The sequence below is a fragment of the Rattus norvegicus genome, chromosome X (assembly GCF_036323735.1).
Source record: "Rattus norvegicus strain BN/NHsdMcwi chromosome X, GRCr8, whole genome shotgun sequence".
NCBI classification, from domain to species: Eukaryota; Metazoa; Chordata; class Mammalia; order Rodentia; family Muridae; genus Rattus; species Rattus norvegicus.
This window is the reverse complement of record NC_086039.1, coordinates 117,599,449-117,611,678: the sequence shown is the minus strand read 5'-3', so window position 1 is coordinate 117,611,678 and position 12,230 is coordinate 117,599,449. Positions and strand designations below refer to the sequence as shown.

Sequence of the window (12,230 nt, the reverse complement as noted above, 5' to 3'; positions counted from 1 at the left end):
TAGTTCCAGTAGGAACGCTGGATGTTCCTTTCTAGATACTAACTATATAGTCTACACATTTTTTTCTAAATATATATTTCCAAACTAGGAAAAGGTTAAAAAAAAGGGGATGAAGTATATAAGAAATATTTTGAAGGAAAATTATTACATAGGATTGTGTGTGTATGTGTGTGTGTGTGTTGTGTTGTGTGTGTGCGTGTGTGTGTGTGTGTGTGTGTGTGTGTGTGTGTGTGTGTAAACTGTTTTGCTTTGTAAGATGTAAGGGGGCTTTTGCTCAAAAAGTCATACACCCGAGGTCAGGCTACGGAAATGTACTCTGAGCTAGTCATCTTTGTTTCCATGAGATAGTTCTGATAGAATCACCAATTCTCAACACTGAATAATTTGACATTAGGTAATATGTTTTTCTAAATAATTTCTATAGGTTTTATACAACATGCCATGGTGTGCCCACACATATTCTGTATATGCAGCTTAAGCGTTATTGTGAAAACCTGTAAGATTCTGATACTCAAATATTATAAATAACCGACGTTGCTCCTGAGCCAGTTCTGCCTTTTGGAACAGCCTTTTCTGACTCCCTCTGCACCTAACTGGGTGCTGTCAGGTCTGAGTGTCCTAATCCTTGCCATCTGAGTCAGACTCAGCATCTAAATCCTTATCACTGTCTTCCTTCCGTTTGCAGCTTCTTCTATGGTTGGAAACTTCATTTTCAGTATTTTCTGAGGTTTCTGGTTCTTTATTAAACAGAATAATGATCTCTTCTTCCTTTCCACATTTTGCACTAACTTCAAGTTTACAGGCGCATGGTCTACACATTATGTGGTAAGAGTCTTTTACTGTCTTTTGTAAACATTTAACACATTTCTTAGGCTTTGACGGTCATTTGTATTTACTGTATTTTACAAGCCATTCAAGAACTTCTTTGCAATGTTGACATACTCCATCATGAAGTTTTGCATTAATTTTCTTGGTCTTACCAGAGGTCATTTTTGAAGGTGAACATATTCTGCGGCTTCTGAGGCCAGGACCAAGTCACGTTGCCTTTGTGGGAACTCATCACCAAATCACAACCACAATAAGTCGGTGCAACCCTCATAATACTGACTTGTTAACATTTCTTAGTTAAGATCTTACTATGTGGTTCTGCTTGACCTTGAACTCATTATGTAGCACACTGTGGCCTGAAACTTGTGATCTTCCTGCCTTATTCTCCAATGGTTGAGGTTGGTGAGATTTAAAAATGTGTGTTGACAAGTCCAGCACCCGTTTTCTATTTTCAAAATAAATATTTAAATAGCCATGGTAATGGTGGCTGTCATCGTTGTTGTGGTGGTGGTGGTGGTGCTGTAAATCAAACTCATGCCTTTGCATATGGTGTTATGTCACCATATTAGAACCTCAGCCCTTCAGCATTATTTCTAATATCAAGCAAACAACAGTATTATCTAGCATTTACTCAAAAGTTTACCCATCAAAACATTATATTCATAAATCTAATGGCCATCATCTAGGGCAGTGATTCTCAACCTATGTGTCATGAGCCCTTTGGCAAACCTCTGTTTCCAAAACTATTTACATTATGATTGATAACAGTAGCAAAATTACAGATATGAAGTAGCACCGAAAATAATATTATGGTTGGGGGCTGCCACAAAATGAAGAGCTATATTAAAGGCTCTCAATATTATGAAGATTGAGAACTATAAATCTAGAGAATTAATTCATTTGCATATATTTATAAACTAGTACATCAGGTAAAAGTAAGTTTATACCTGTCAACATGGATGAGCATCATGAATAAAAGAGTAAGAAAAACAAGTTTCAGAACTTCATTTACAGAATAGAATAATTATTTGTATATTTAGTAATTATCACACATGTATCCATTTTTTTGTTGTTTTTAAAGCATGAATTGCAGCAAAAGCAAATTCACTGCTATGATTGCTTCTGGGAACTGAAGAATGGATCAGGTAATGCTACTTCATAATGATTTCTTAATGAAAATCCAAGTTAATAGGAATATTCATTTAAAAGTAGTACTTTACCTTTTATCAAAATTATGAATGGCCAGTGAGATGACTCAGTGAGTAAAAGTGCTTGCCACCAAATCTGACCACATGAGTCCATTCCCCAAAATCCACACAGTAGAAGAATTAACTTCTGCAAGTTGTCTTCTGCATGCCACATGTATTCATGCTAACACTCATTTACATACACAAAAGTAAGTAAATGAGTCCAGCATGACCAGAATGCAATATGAAGGATAGATTATGATACAGGGTTGTTTTCGAGCTAAAACCCCACCAATTCATGCAAGGCAATAACAAATTATTCCTTATATATTAATTTCTCCATTCATAAAAGAGTTGTTTGGAGCATGTAATGTGGTTTAATATCATTTTGCATGTAGCACACCTTTCAAAATTGAAATCAGTTCTTTCACACCTTCACACTGATCTGCCATTAAGTTTATACAAATTGTTATTTCAACAATGGACGGATTTTAATTTGTGAAACCATTTTTTCTCCTGGTTCCAGTGGAAGCCAGAAGCCAGGCAGCACAACCGGGCAGGGGACGACGGGGTTGGGGGGGTGGGGGTGGGGGTAGTTGGCCACCGCTGCCTCTGCTGCTGCCACCACTGCTAGTAGAGTTCCTGGCTTGAGGAAGGCGCAAACAGTTGGCAGCATGGTGATGGTGGATACCAATAAACTCAACACTGACAGCATCATAAAATGGCTGCTGAAAGTGAGAGGGTCCAAGCCAGGCAAGAAAGTCCAGCTCCAGGAGAACCAAACTCGACGACTCTGCCTGAAGTCTCGTGAGATCTTCCTCAGTCAGCCTATCCTCTTAGAATTTGAAGCACCACTCAAGATACGTGGTAACATCTAAGGACAGAACTATGACTTGCTCTGGCTGTTTGAATACAGTGGTTTCCCTCCAGAAAGCAACTATCTGTTTTTCAGGGACTATGTGGATAGGGTCAATCAGACACTGGAGACATTTTTTTCCTCTTGCTGGTCTACAAAATTAAGTATCTGGAGAACCTTTTCAGAGGGAACCATGAGTGTGCTAGCTTCAGTAGAATCTACGGACTTTATGATGAGTGTAAAAGAAGATGCAACGTTGAGCCGTGGAAAACGTTAACAGACTGTTTTTTGTTTGTTTCTTTTGTTTTTAATGTTTTCTTTTATTGATTTTTAAATTTTTTATTGAATTTTTATTTACATTTCAAATATTATTTCCTTTCCTAGTTTCCCGTCCATAAGCCCCCTATGCCCTGCCTCTACCCCATAAGGGTATTCCCCCCAATCTACCCTCTCTTACCACCACCGCCAACATTCCCCTGCACTGGGAGTTCAACCTTGGCAGGACCAACGGCTTCTCCTTCTACTGCTGCCGAACAAGGCCTTCCTCTGCTACATAGTTAACAGTTTTAACTGCTTACTGATAACCACCATCATCGAGAAGAAGATATTCTGCTGCCATGGAGGTTTATCACCAGATATTCAATCTGTGGAGCAGATTCGGCAAATCATGAGATCAATTTTGTGGTCTGACATCGATAAAGATGTCTTAGGCTGGGGTGAAAATGACAGAGGAGTGTTGTTCACATTTGGTGCAGAAGGGTTGTAAAATTTCTCCATAAGCATGATTAGGATCTTAATAGAGATCCCATCAGGTGGCTGAAGGTGGATATGAGGCTTTGGTTCTGTTTGTTTGTTTGTTTGTTTGTTTGTTTGTTTGTTTGTTTGTTTTGCAAAGAGGCAATCACTCTGCTTTCTGTACCCTACTACCATGGAGAGTTTGACAATGCAGGAGCCATGATGAGAATGAATGAATGAAACCCTCATGTGTTCTTTCCAGATTTTAAAGCCTGCATTGAAAAGGAAGCCCAATGGCACAAGACCTGTCACACCTGGCCAAGGGTATGATCGCTAAGCAAGCAAAGAAATAGATGTCACTTGACATTGCCTAGTTGGGACTTGTAACATAGTATACATAACCTTCCTTTTTAAACTGATGTGTGCTGGTCAGGTTGCCCAGGTAGACCTGTCAGGCTCTCCTCCAATTTGATTACTTCTGATACTTGCTGGTTATAGCAGCAAGAGAAAAAGGCACCTCATTCTCAAGAAAGTGTTTTTGGTTTTAACCATCATTGCTTTGGTGGACAACTCTGATGATGGTGCTAAGTTGTATACCTAAGAAGAAAGTGTACAATTGATTGTTTTTAATTTAGTATAAATCATGAATAACATAAATGCTTGTTTTCTTTAGGATATAAAGAATCCCAGGGTGTGTGCGTCTAGACATATAACTGCCACCAATGCATTCTGTTGATACAAACCACTGTGAACACTTTTTTTTTGTCAAGTTTGAAAGAAACTGCTTTCCCTCATTGTCTCATCTTGTACAAACTCGTGTCTGCAGCTGTGGCAGCAAGAGTGACCTGCCACCCATATTGCCCAGGCTGTCTGAAGCACACTCCCTCCCACTGCACTCTTATTGGCAATTAAAACCTTTCTTTTCAATGCACTTGATTCCTTCCTAAAGCCAAAGTTTCTGTTGGACTGCATTGTTATGCTCTGGACATGAGGTGGCCGGGGCATCAAGGCTGTGTGTCCAGGCCACCTCCGTGGGGACTCAGAAGCAGGTTATTTTAACTAGCAATAGTAGCGATCTAGTGCTGGGTAAGCTATTAATGATAGAAGTTAATGAGCCTTTGTACAGTTCCCATATAGTCTATGCAGTTAGTAATCTTTACAGTTGGATCAGACCTGAACCTGTCCATTCAGAAATCTTCAAATTATAGAAATTACACTGTCCTATAGAAGTGACCAATAATGCTTCCTTTGGCTACATTCTTTATTATATGGCAAGACTGAGGCTTTTAAATCCAAAGGAACTAACAACCTTGCTACCCACTGGTTTATACAGAATTCACAGTATCTTTTAAAACTATGACCTGTTAAAAATACATCTGTTTCTATAGATGCCCATGTACGATGCCATGGACTGTGAGTGATTTCAGATTTACTAAATGTGAGCTTGTAACAAAAAACAAACAAATAAAAGTAAAAAAATCCATTTTCTTTGTTCATTCATAAGCAGGCAAGTATTCATGGTTAAATTTTTATGGTGAACTTTTCAGCAGGTCTGTCCCAGCTCCAGGCTATATACTCTATTCCCAGTTCTCTTGCTACTCCCACCGACTCTGCTGCTTCTTCCTCCATGGGAATGTGGAGTTGACACCCTTCCACCCTGCATGTCATACATGAAGATAGGAATGACCTTCCCAATTCTTGCTAATATTTATATCGTGACATTCTTTCAGGAATCACAGATATTTTTAATGACATCCAGATTGGTGAATCCTTTCTGACTTGGTTCAATTTACTTTGCCTGGATCCATCAGAGGAACTACTAGTTGTGGTATGCCTATATATATATATATATATTAATCTTTATTAACTTGAGTATTTCTTATTTACATTTCGATTGTTATTTAGAGATATATTTCTTAAATAATGAGACTTGAAAGTCAAATGACTCCTTGATATATATATATATATATCAACTACTCAGGAGTAGTTCGCAGTGGCATTACAATTTCCAGTAAACATTGTACACTCACATACCATCATCCAATTTCTGTGCTTGCATTTATAAAAAAAGACAGATTTACCATAAATTTCCTTTTACTGTCTTGTTTTTCTTCCACTACTTTCAGCAGAGTCACATTACCTTAAAAATATCTAATTTTCATTCACATATGCCTGTCCCATAACAACGAGTGAGCCCATTCTTAGAAGCACTGTAGACCAGCATTAACTTAAAAAATAATTTTCTTATTTTGATGTACAATAAAATTACCTTTCCCCCCTCTCTTTTCTTCTCCCCAAGCAATCCCATGACCCCTTCCCCATTTTGTTCTTTCAAATTCATGGAGAATATTAACTTTCCCTCTCTAGTTACAAAATTACACAATGGAATCTTCTTTCAACAGAAGGCTTGTTTATGTGTGTTACAAATCTGCTTAAGTTTAGTGACCATTGCCAATCATCTAGCTATTGTGGCAGCTGGTTCCTGATTATCTCACAGTCTGCCTGCTTTATCTTGCACAGTTATGATGATGGCTTCTTTCTCTAAGACCTGCTAGTTTCAAACTACTGACACAATTTCCTCACCTCCCTGAGCCTTTGTAGAATCCAAGGCAGTTCTTACCTAAGTCTGGTTGTGGCTTTGGCTTAGGGGGGATATTTTAAGTGATTTGGGCTTTGGTTCATTTAGTAAAAGTTTCTCCATATGAGTAACAAGGCAATTTTACTTTCTAATCATTTGTTCTTAACTGGGATAACCCTCAAAATTTCTTGCAAGAATTTTTTTTTCTGAGTTCACAGAAAGCCTGCGTTGAACACTCAACTGTTTACACTGGAGAAGGGAAACCTCAACTACAGAACAGTCTCCATCACACTGGCCTTTGTACATAGCTGTGAGGCATTTTTTGATTCATAATTGCTTGAAGAAGATCCATTAGATATGGGCTGTGCTATTCCTGGGCAGACGTAACTCAGCTGTATTAAAAAGCTAAATAAATGTGAACCTTTTAGTGAGTCCCTAAGCAGCATTCCTCCATGGTCTGTTTCAGTGCATGTCTCCAGGTTCCCGTCTCTCAGTGATGGGTCGCGACCTGACATTTCTAGAGAGAATAAACCCTTTATTCTTCAATTTATTTTGGCTGTAGTGTTATCAAATTAACAGAATACAAACTAGTACACAGCGTGAGTTATGAAAGACCTTGTCTCCAAAAAATAATATTCTTCAGATAACTAATGGTTGCATAGGTGAGGCAGAACTTTGAGCTTTGACACTGGCACTCCATCTATAATAACCTTACATATTCCTCGCTTTTGATTTAAACTATTTCACTTGAACCTCTTACATGCCGTTGGCCTGGTTTCAATATCATCATATCTCAACAAATAGAGAGACCGAAGAAGACTGAGAGAAATGCGATGATTACCAATTTGTAGGATAGTCAGAATACATTGTATCTATTGAGTAAGTTTATTATTTTATATCACCATGATTCATAGTTCCTGAAAGCAATTATAATACTAACATCAATAATCAATACTTATAAATCAAAGTAACAAGATTGGTAATGATGATAAAATTTGAAATATTCTGATACTCTAGCAGAGATGAATACATACTAATATGAGTGCATACTACTTGAAAATGACTCCACTATGTAATCGTTCCATAAATTCTCAAATGTTAAAAAGAACAATGATGTACAATAAAGTAGAACACAAAGTGTATGGTTAGTATCAGAAACTAGTAGATAGTCTACCTACAATATAAGAGAAGGGCCTTTCTTTTATTCCTTTCATAGTTCCCTGAATGCTACCATTCTGGAAGATCAACAGAATAGAAAGCTCTGTGAATAGAAATAATTTTCTGTTGTATTAGTGCTCAAAATGAAATATCTAGTGGAATTAAGAAGTAGCATGGATAAATATAGAATTATGGCTATAGGTTTAAGACTCAAACACCCATGGTTCAGAATCTAAGATTTCTTGTCTACTATCAAATGACTTTGTACAAATTAACACATATAAAATAGCCCAAATGGATTAACAGCTTAAATTTAAGACCTGTACCCAATAAAATTGTTGTAACTAAATGTATAGGCTAAACCTTGTGATACAGAACTCTATTTTTTCATCTTAACAGCATAAGTGATAACAGCACAACTAAACATATATTTACACTGAGCTGAAAAGCTTTTACAGATTCATGAAAAAAAATGAAGCTCCAGCTGTAGAATAGAAGAAATACTGGCAAATCAAACATCAGTTACACAATTTGTGTCAAAAATATGTAATTAGCTCATACATCTTGTAGCAACAAAACAAGGCACTTAAAGTGAGCCAAAGGCCTGAGTAAATGTCTCCCATACACAACATATATATGTAGACAAAGGAAATGCTCTGGGTCACCAGTCACCATGGAAATACAAATAGTAAGCACAGCACCTATCACTTCAAAAAGGAGAAAGAGGGATCAAAGGATGTAAATTTGTAGTTAAACGATGAATTTTGAGAAGCTAATGTCCATCATGGCTCTGTGGTTAGTGCTGTATTCTGTGCTTAGAAAAAGATCAGACCTTATGTAACCTCATCATTCAATAAATACAACTATGTTAGATGGTGGATAGTTTCACTGTTTATCTTGATAATCTTTTCCCACTATCATTTTGCAGTGACTATCTTAAATCCATATAATGGTATCTGTAAGTATATCTTAACGAGGTTGGATACAATAACATTTTAAAATGTTTGTCTTTTCCAGTGTGGAAAGCTCTAAGATGGTTAATCTTTGTTACATAACGAAAACATTACACAGCACTTGGCATCGTCTAGATAGATGAATGGATTGATCTACATTACAAAGTGTTATCTTGTATTTTTGGCAATGGGATTTGTGTTGAAGAGGTGATATATTCTTAATGATGCTACCAAAATTCAAAATGCTAACACTAGTATGTAGTCACTTGTGTAGTCTTGAGTTTCCTGCTATAGAAAGGATGTCTTAGATTTCAGAGAAAGCAAATTATTGTCTCAGTAGCCTTTAAGCACATCTGCCCTGGGTAACTCAGCCAATAATCTCTATAAAGTCCAAATAGCTACATAATCCCTTTCAATAACAACTCACTATAGGCTTTGTATCTCATCAAAGTTATTTTCTGACAGCTGTACACCCACTGCCACATCTGTTCATATATTTATTTGCAAGTAAATTTGAAACAAGACCACTGACAGTTTATAAGCTGCTACTTAACTACACTCTTTTTAAAAAAAAAAAACTTGTTGTATTCTCCAACTTTGATATAAAATAGCTCCTAATGTTTTGCTTGGATAGAGATCATAACGATCAGATGAAAGAGTTATAGCTGGCCATAACATTTCTACAGAGCTGGCCTGAAGTTCCAGTCTAATGAGATTCACTTAATTTGAGACCCATGTACTATGTGAATGTATGTTTGACTTTGAGAAAATGTAATGATAATACCACATAAATACTACTGAAATTGGTTACCCCTAAAAGAGTGGAGCATACAAATATTTAGGAGGAGAAAAGAAGACAGTCAAAGATTATAAATTGGGCAAATATTTACTGAGTGATATGGAGATCATTATTTTTAAAGTGATGAATGCATATGATTAAACCTTTGCTAGCAGAATTTTAGTATTATTTGGCCTCAAAATGTGTTATTTCTAATTCATTTCCCTAAACTATAATATTTAGCATGTTTTTGTGGGAGTGGTAACTACAAGGTATGAGACATAATTTGCTTCATGTGACAGAAGGAATAACAGCTTAGACCTTGGCAGCTATGTCCAGGAAGAAGGCTTAGAAGATAAGCATCCTTGCCACATAAGCATTGTTGAGTTTATTCTTAATCTCTGGAACCTACATAAAGTTGGAAGCAGAGAACCGACCCCAGTTCACATACCCACACATGAAATAAAAAATCCAAGGAATGTTGCATAAAGCCTACCTTAATTTACTTTGTCATTATCTATTGAACTAAAGATTATGATATGGTCTATGCAATATATTGATGACAATATTATAGTGCGAGATATATAATCCCTTCTTTTGGGATGTTTATTTTCTAAACAATAAAATATTTACAAAACATATATATGTAAAACAAGGTAGACTGTTTTAAAAAGTGCTAATTTTTAGAAACAGAAAGAAAGCTGAAGAGATTGCTCAAAGGTTAAGAACAATGTCTGCTGATGGAGAGGTTCTGGGATCAAGTGTCATGCGAATTCTGGATTTTCTTTAACACAGATATATTATATGAATATGTTTTAATTTTAATTCCAGACATGTGGATGTGGGAGCTGCTTAGGACTGTCCATAGCAGCTGAATATGATTTGCCTTGTGCTCTAGCAGAGGCATGGCCATGCATATAGTTTCTGTGCTTCTGTGACATTCAGAATTCTGAGAACTTTTCAGAGGATATATAAATGTTAGGGTCCCAAGAGGTGGGGCGGGTGGTTGTTGGTTATTTGGGGGGGTGGTGGTGATGATTGTTGTGGTTTGTTAGTAGTCATGCTGAAAGCAGAAACAAGAGAAAAGTAGATTCAGACATCTCTATCTCTCTCTACCCCCTGTTCCTTTTTCATCACCTATTTAGTGATAGTGGGTGGAAACCACTGGGATGAATATTGAGAAGAAGAGCCCACAAAGTAGCAAAGTAGCTACAAGCAAAGAAGAAACAAGAAAAAAATAAATTCAATGATCTCTACCTCTGTCTTTCCCAGCTGTATCTTTCTTTGTCTCCTATCTAATAATAGGGGGCAAAACTGGAGGGAAAAAAACTGGATAGGAAAAAGAAAAATTCAAAGTAGCAAAGACCAGCTACATTCAAGTCCTATCCTCCACATGACAACTCACAAGCATCTGTAGCTCCAGTTCTAGGGGGATCTGATACCCACTGCTGGTCTCCACAGGCACAAAGCATGCATGTGGAACACAGTTATACAAGAAAACAAAACACCCTTACACATAAACCAAAACAATTTCTAATCAAAAATAAATAAAATTAAAGGGAACATGGATAGTTTCTATATAAGTAACACTAACCAAGGACCTGGTTGATGACTACATATGGTTTCCCTTTAGGCAAAGACAAGAAGGGGAAATTGTATATTTGGGAATGGAAAATAAGATTATTTCAAGAGTGGATTTTGGATAAGAACTTGGTGATGTAGTAGATGAGTCATTTAATTTTAGAAAACTGAGCATTAGGTACAATGCAACATTGAGCAGAAATCTCTCTAGTACACAATAACAGTAATGTATTTCATTCATCTCAAAGCATATTCAAATGAAAGAAAGTTGAAAATTTTTAAGGTTCACCTATAAAAATTAAGTGGAGCTAGGTTTCTTTGTATAGCCAATGACTACAACACTTTAAACTATATCATCAATGCTTTATATATTTTATCCATTTAAAAGTACTTTAAAGCTGGGATCCACACGTAACTATTACATTTATTTGTCAGCTAGAGAATGCTGCATTTTTAGAGGAATTTTAATCCAGCAACATGGCTGCTCTGGCAAGGGATTCCATCCAAAAAAACTAGGTCTATATGATCTAGCCAAAATCCAGATATAACTGGTTTATGGTATAATCTGTTTGGAATACAGACACATCTTTAGTATGCACCTTTAATCCATTAACAATAAAGTTAAGGCTAATTTGTAGAAGGAAGCAGCCATGTTTGAAATTTATGTTTAATCGAGGGGCAAAGTGACAAATCAGGGAAAGATTTGACAGAATGAGTCAAAGATAGGATATGCTCAACTCACTTAAGAACATCACATAAAAGAGAAGCTCCTTAAGGAGAGAGAGAGAGAGAGAGAGAGAGAGAGAGAGAGAGAGAGAGAGAGAGAGAGAGAGAGAGAGAGGGAGGATGGGAGGGTGGGGGTGGGTTGCATATCTAAGTTGTTTTTTTTTTTTTTTTCGGAGCTGAGGACCAAACCCAGGGCCTTGTGCTTGCTAGGCAAGCACTCTACCACTGAGCTAAATCCCCAACCCCTCGCAGTTTTACCAGAAAGTTTTACAGAAACAGATTACAGAAAGAAGATGCTAGATACGGTTGAAGGCAGACTGAGTCAGAAGATTAAAACATATTGCCAAAGTTATTATAGTCCAAGAACAGCAATTCACTCAGAAGTCAACAGAAGGCAGATTGAATCAGTCAGGTTGTTTGAAGGCTAGAAGCTTCCAGGCTTAGGTATAGGGATAGGTAAAACAGAGAAAGAAATGCACTAGTCTCGGGCCAATCCATGTTATACATGCAATTTGAATACAGCTCTCAATTCATCCTCTCACCTGAGGATATAACAGCCACATATAATGCATTTATTAATGTATATACTGTAGAACATCATAGCAGTTGCTATAGCTATCACCTTAAACATGCATCACTTTGTTTTTTATTATTATCTTTAATCATTTTTAAAGTTCAGTCATTATCCCCCTGCCATTCTGCCCTCCAACAATTCCTCATCCTATTTCTCCCTCCACCCCCATCAGGAAGAATAAGTCCCTACACCTCGACACCCCGACTGGCCTCCCCATTCCCTGGTGCCTCAAGTTTTGCAAGGGTTAGGTGTATCTTCTCTCTTTGAGGTCAGGCC

General features: G+C 37.1%; 2 pseudogenes; one reads left to right on the top strand and one right to left on the bottom strand.

Annotated features, from left to right (window-relative positions):
* Window positions 1-603: 603 nt before the first annotated feature.
* On the bottom strand, window positions 604-1,060 carry C1h9orf85-ps2 (similar to human chromosome 9 open reading frame 85, pseudogene 2; annotated as a pseudogene).
* Window positions 1,061-2,695: 1,635 nt separating this feature from the next.
* Ppp1cc-ps2 (protein phosphatase 1 catalytic subunit gamma, pseudogene 2) lies at window positions 2,696-4,833 on the top strand (annotated as a pseudogene).
* The last annotated feature ends 7,397 nt before the right edge of the window (window positions 4,834-12,230 follow it).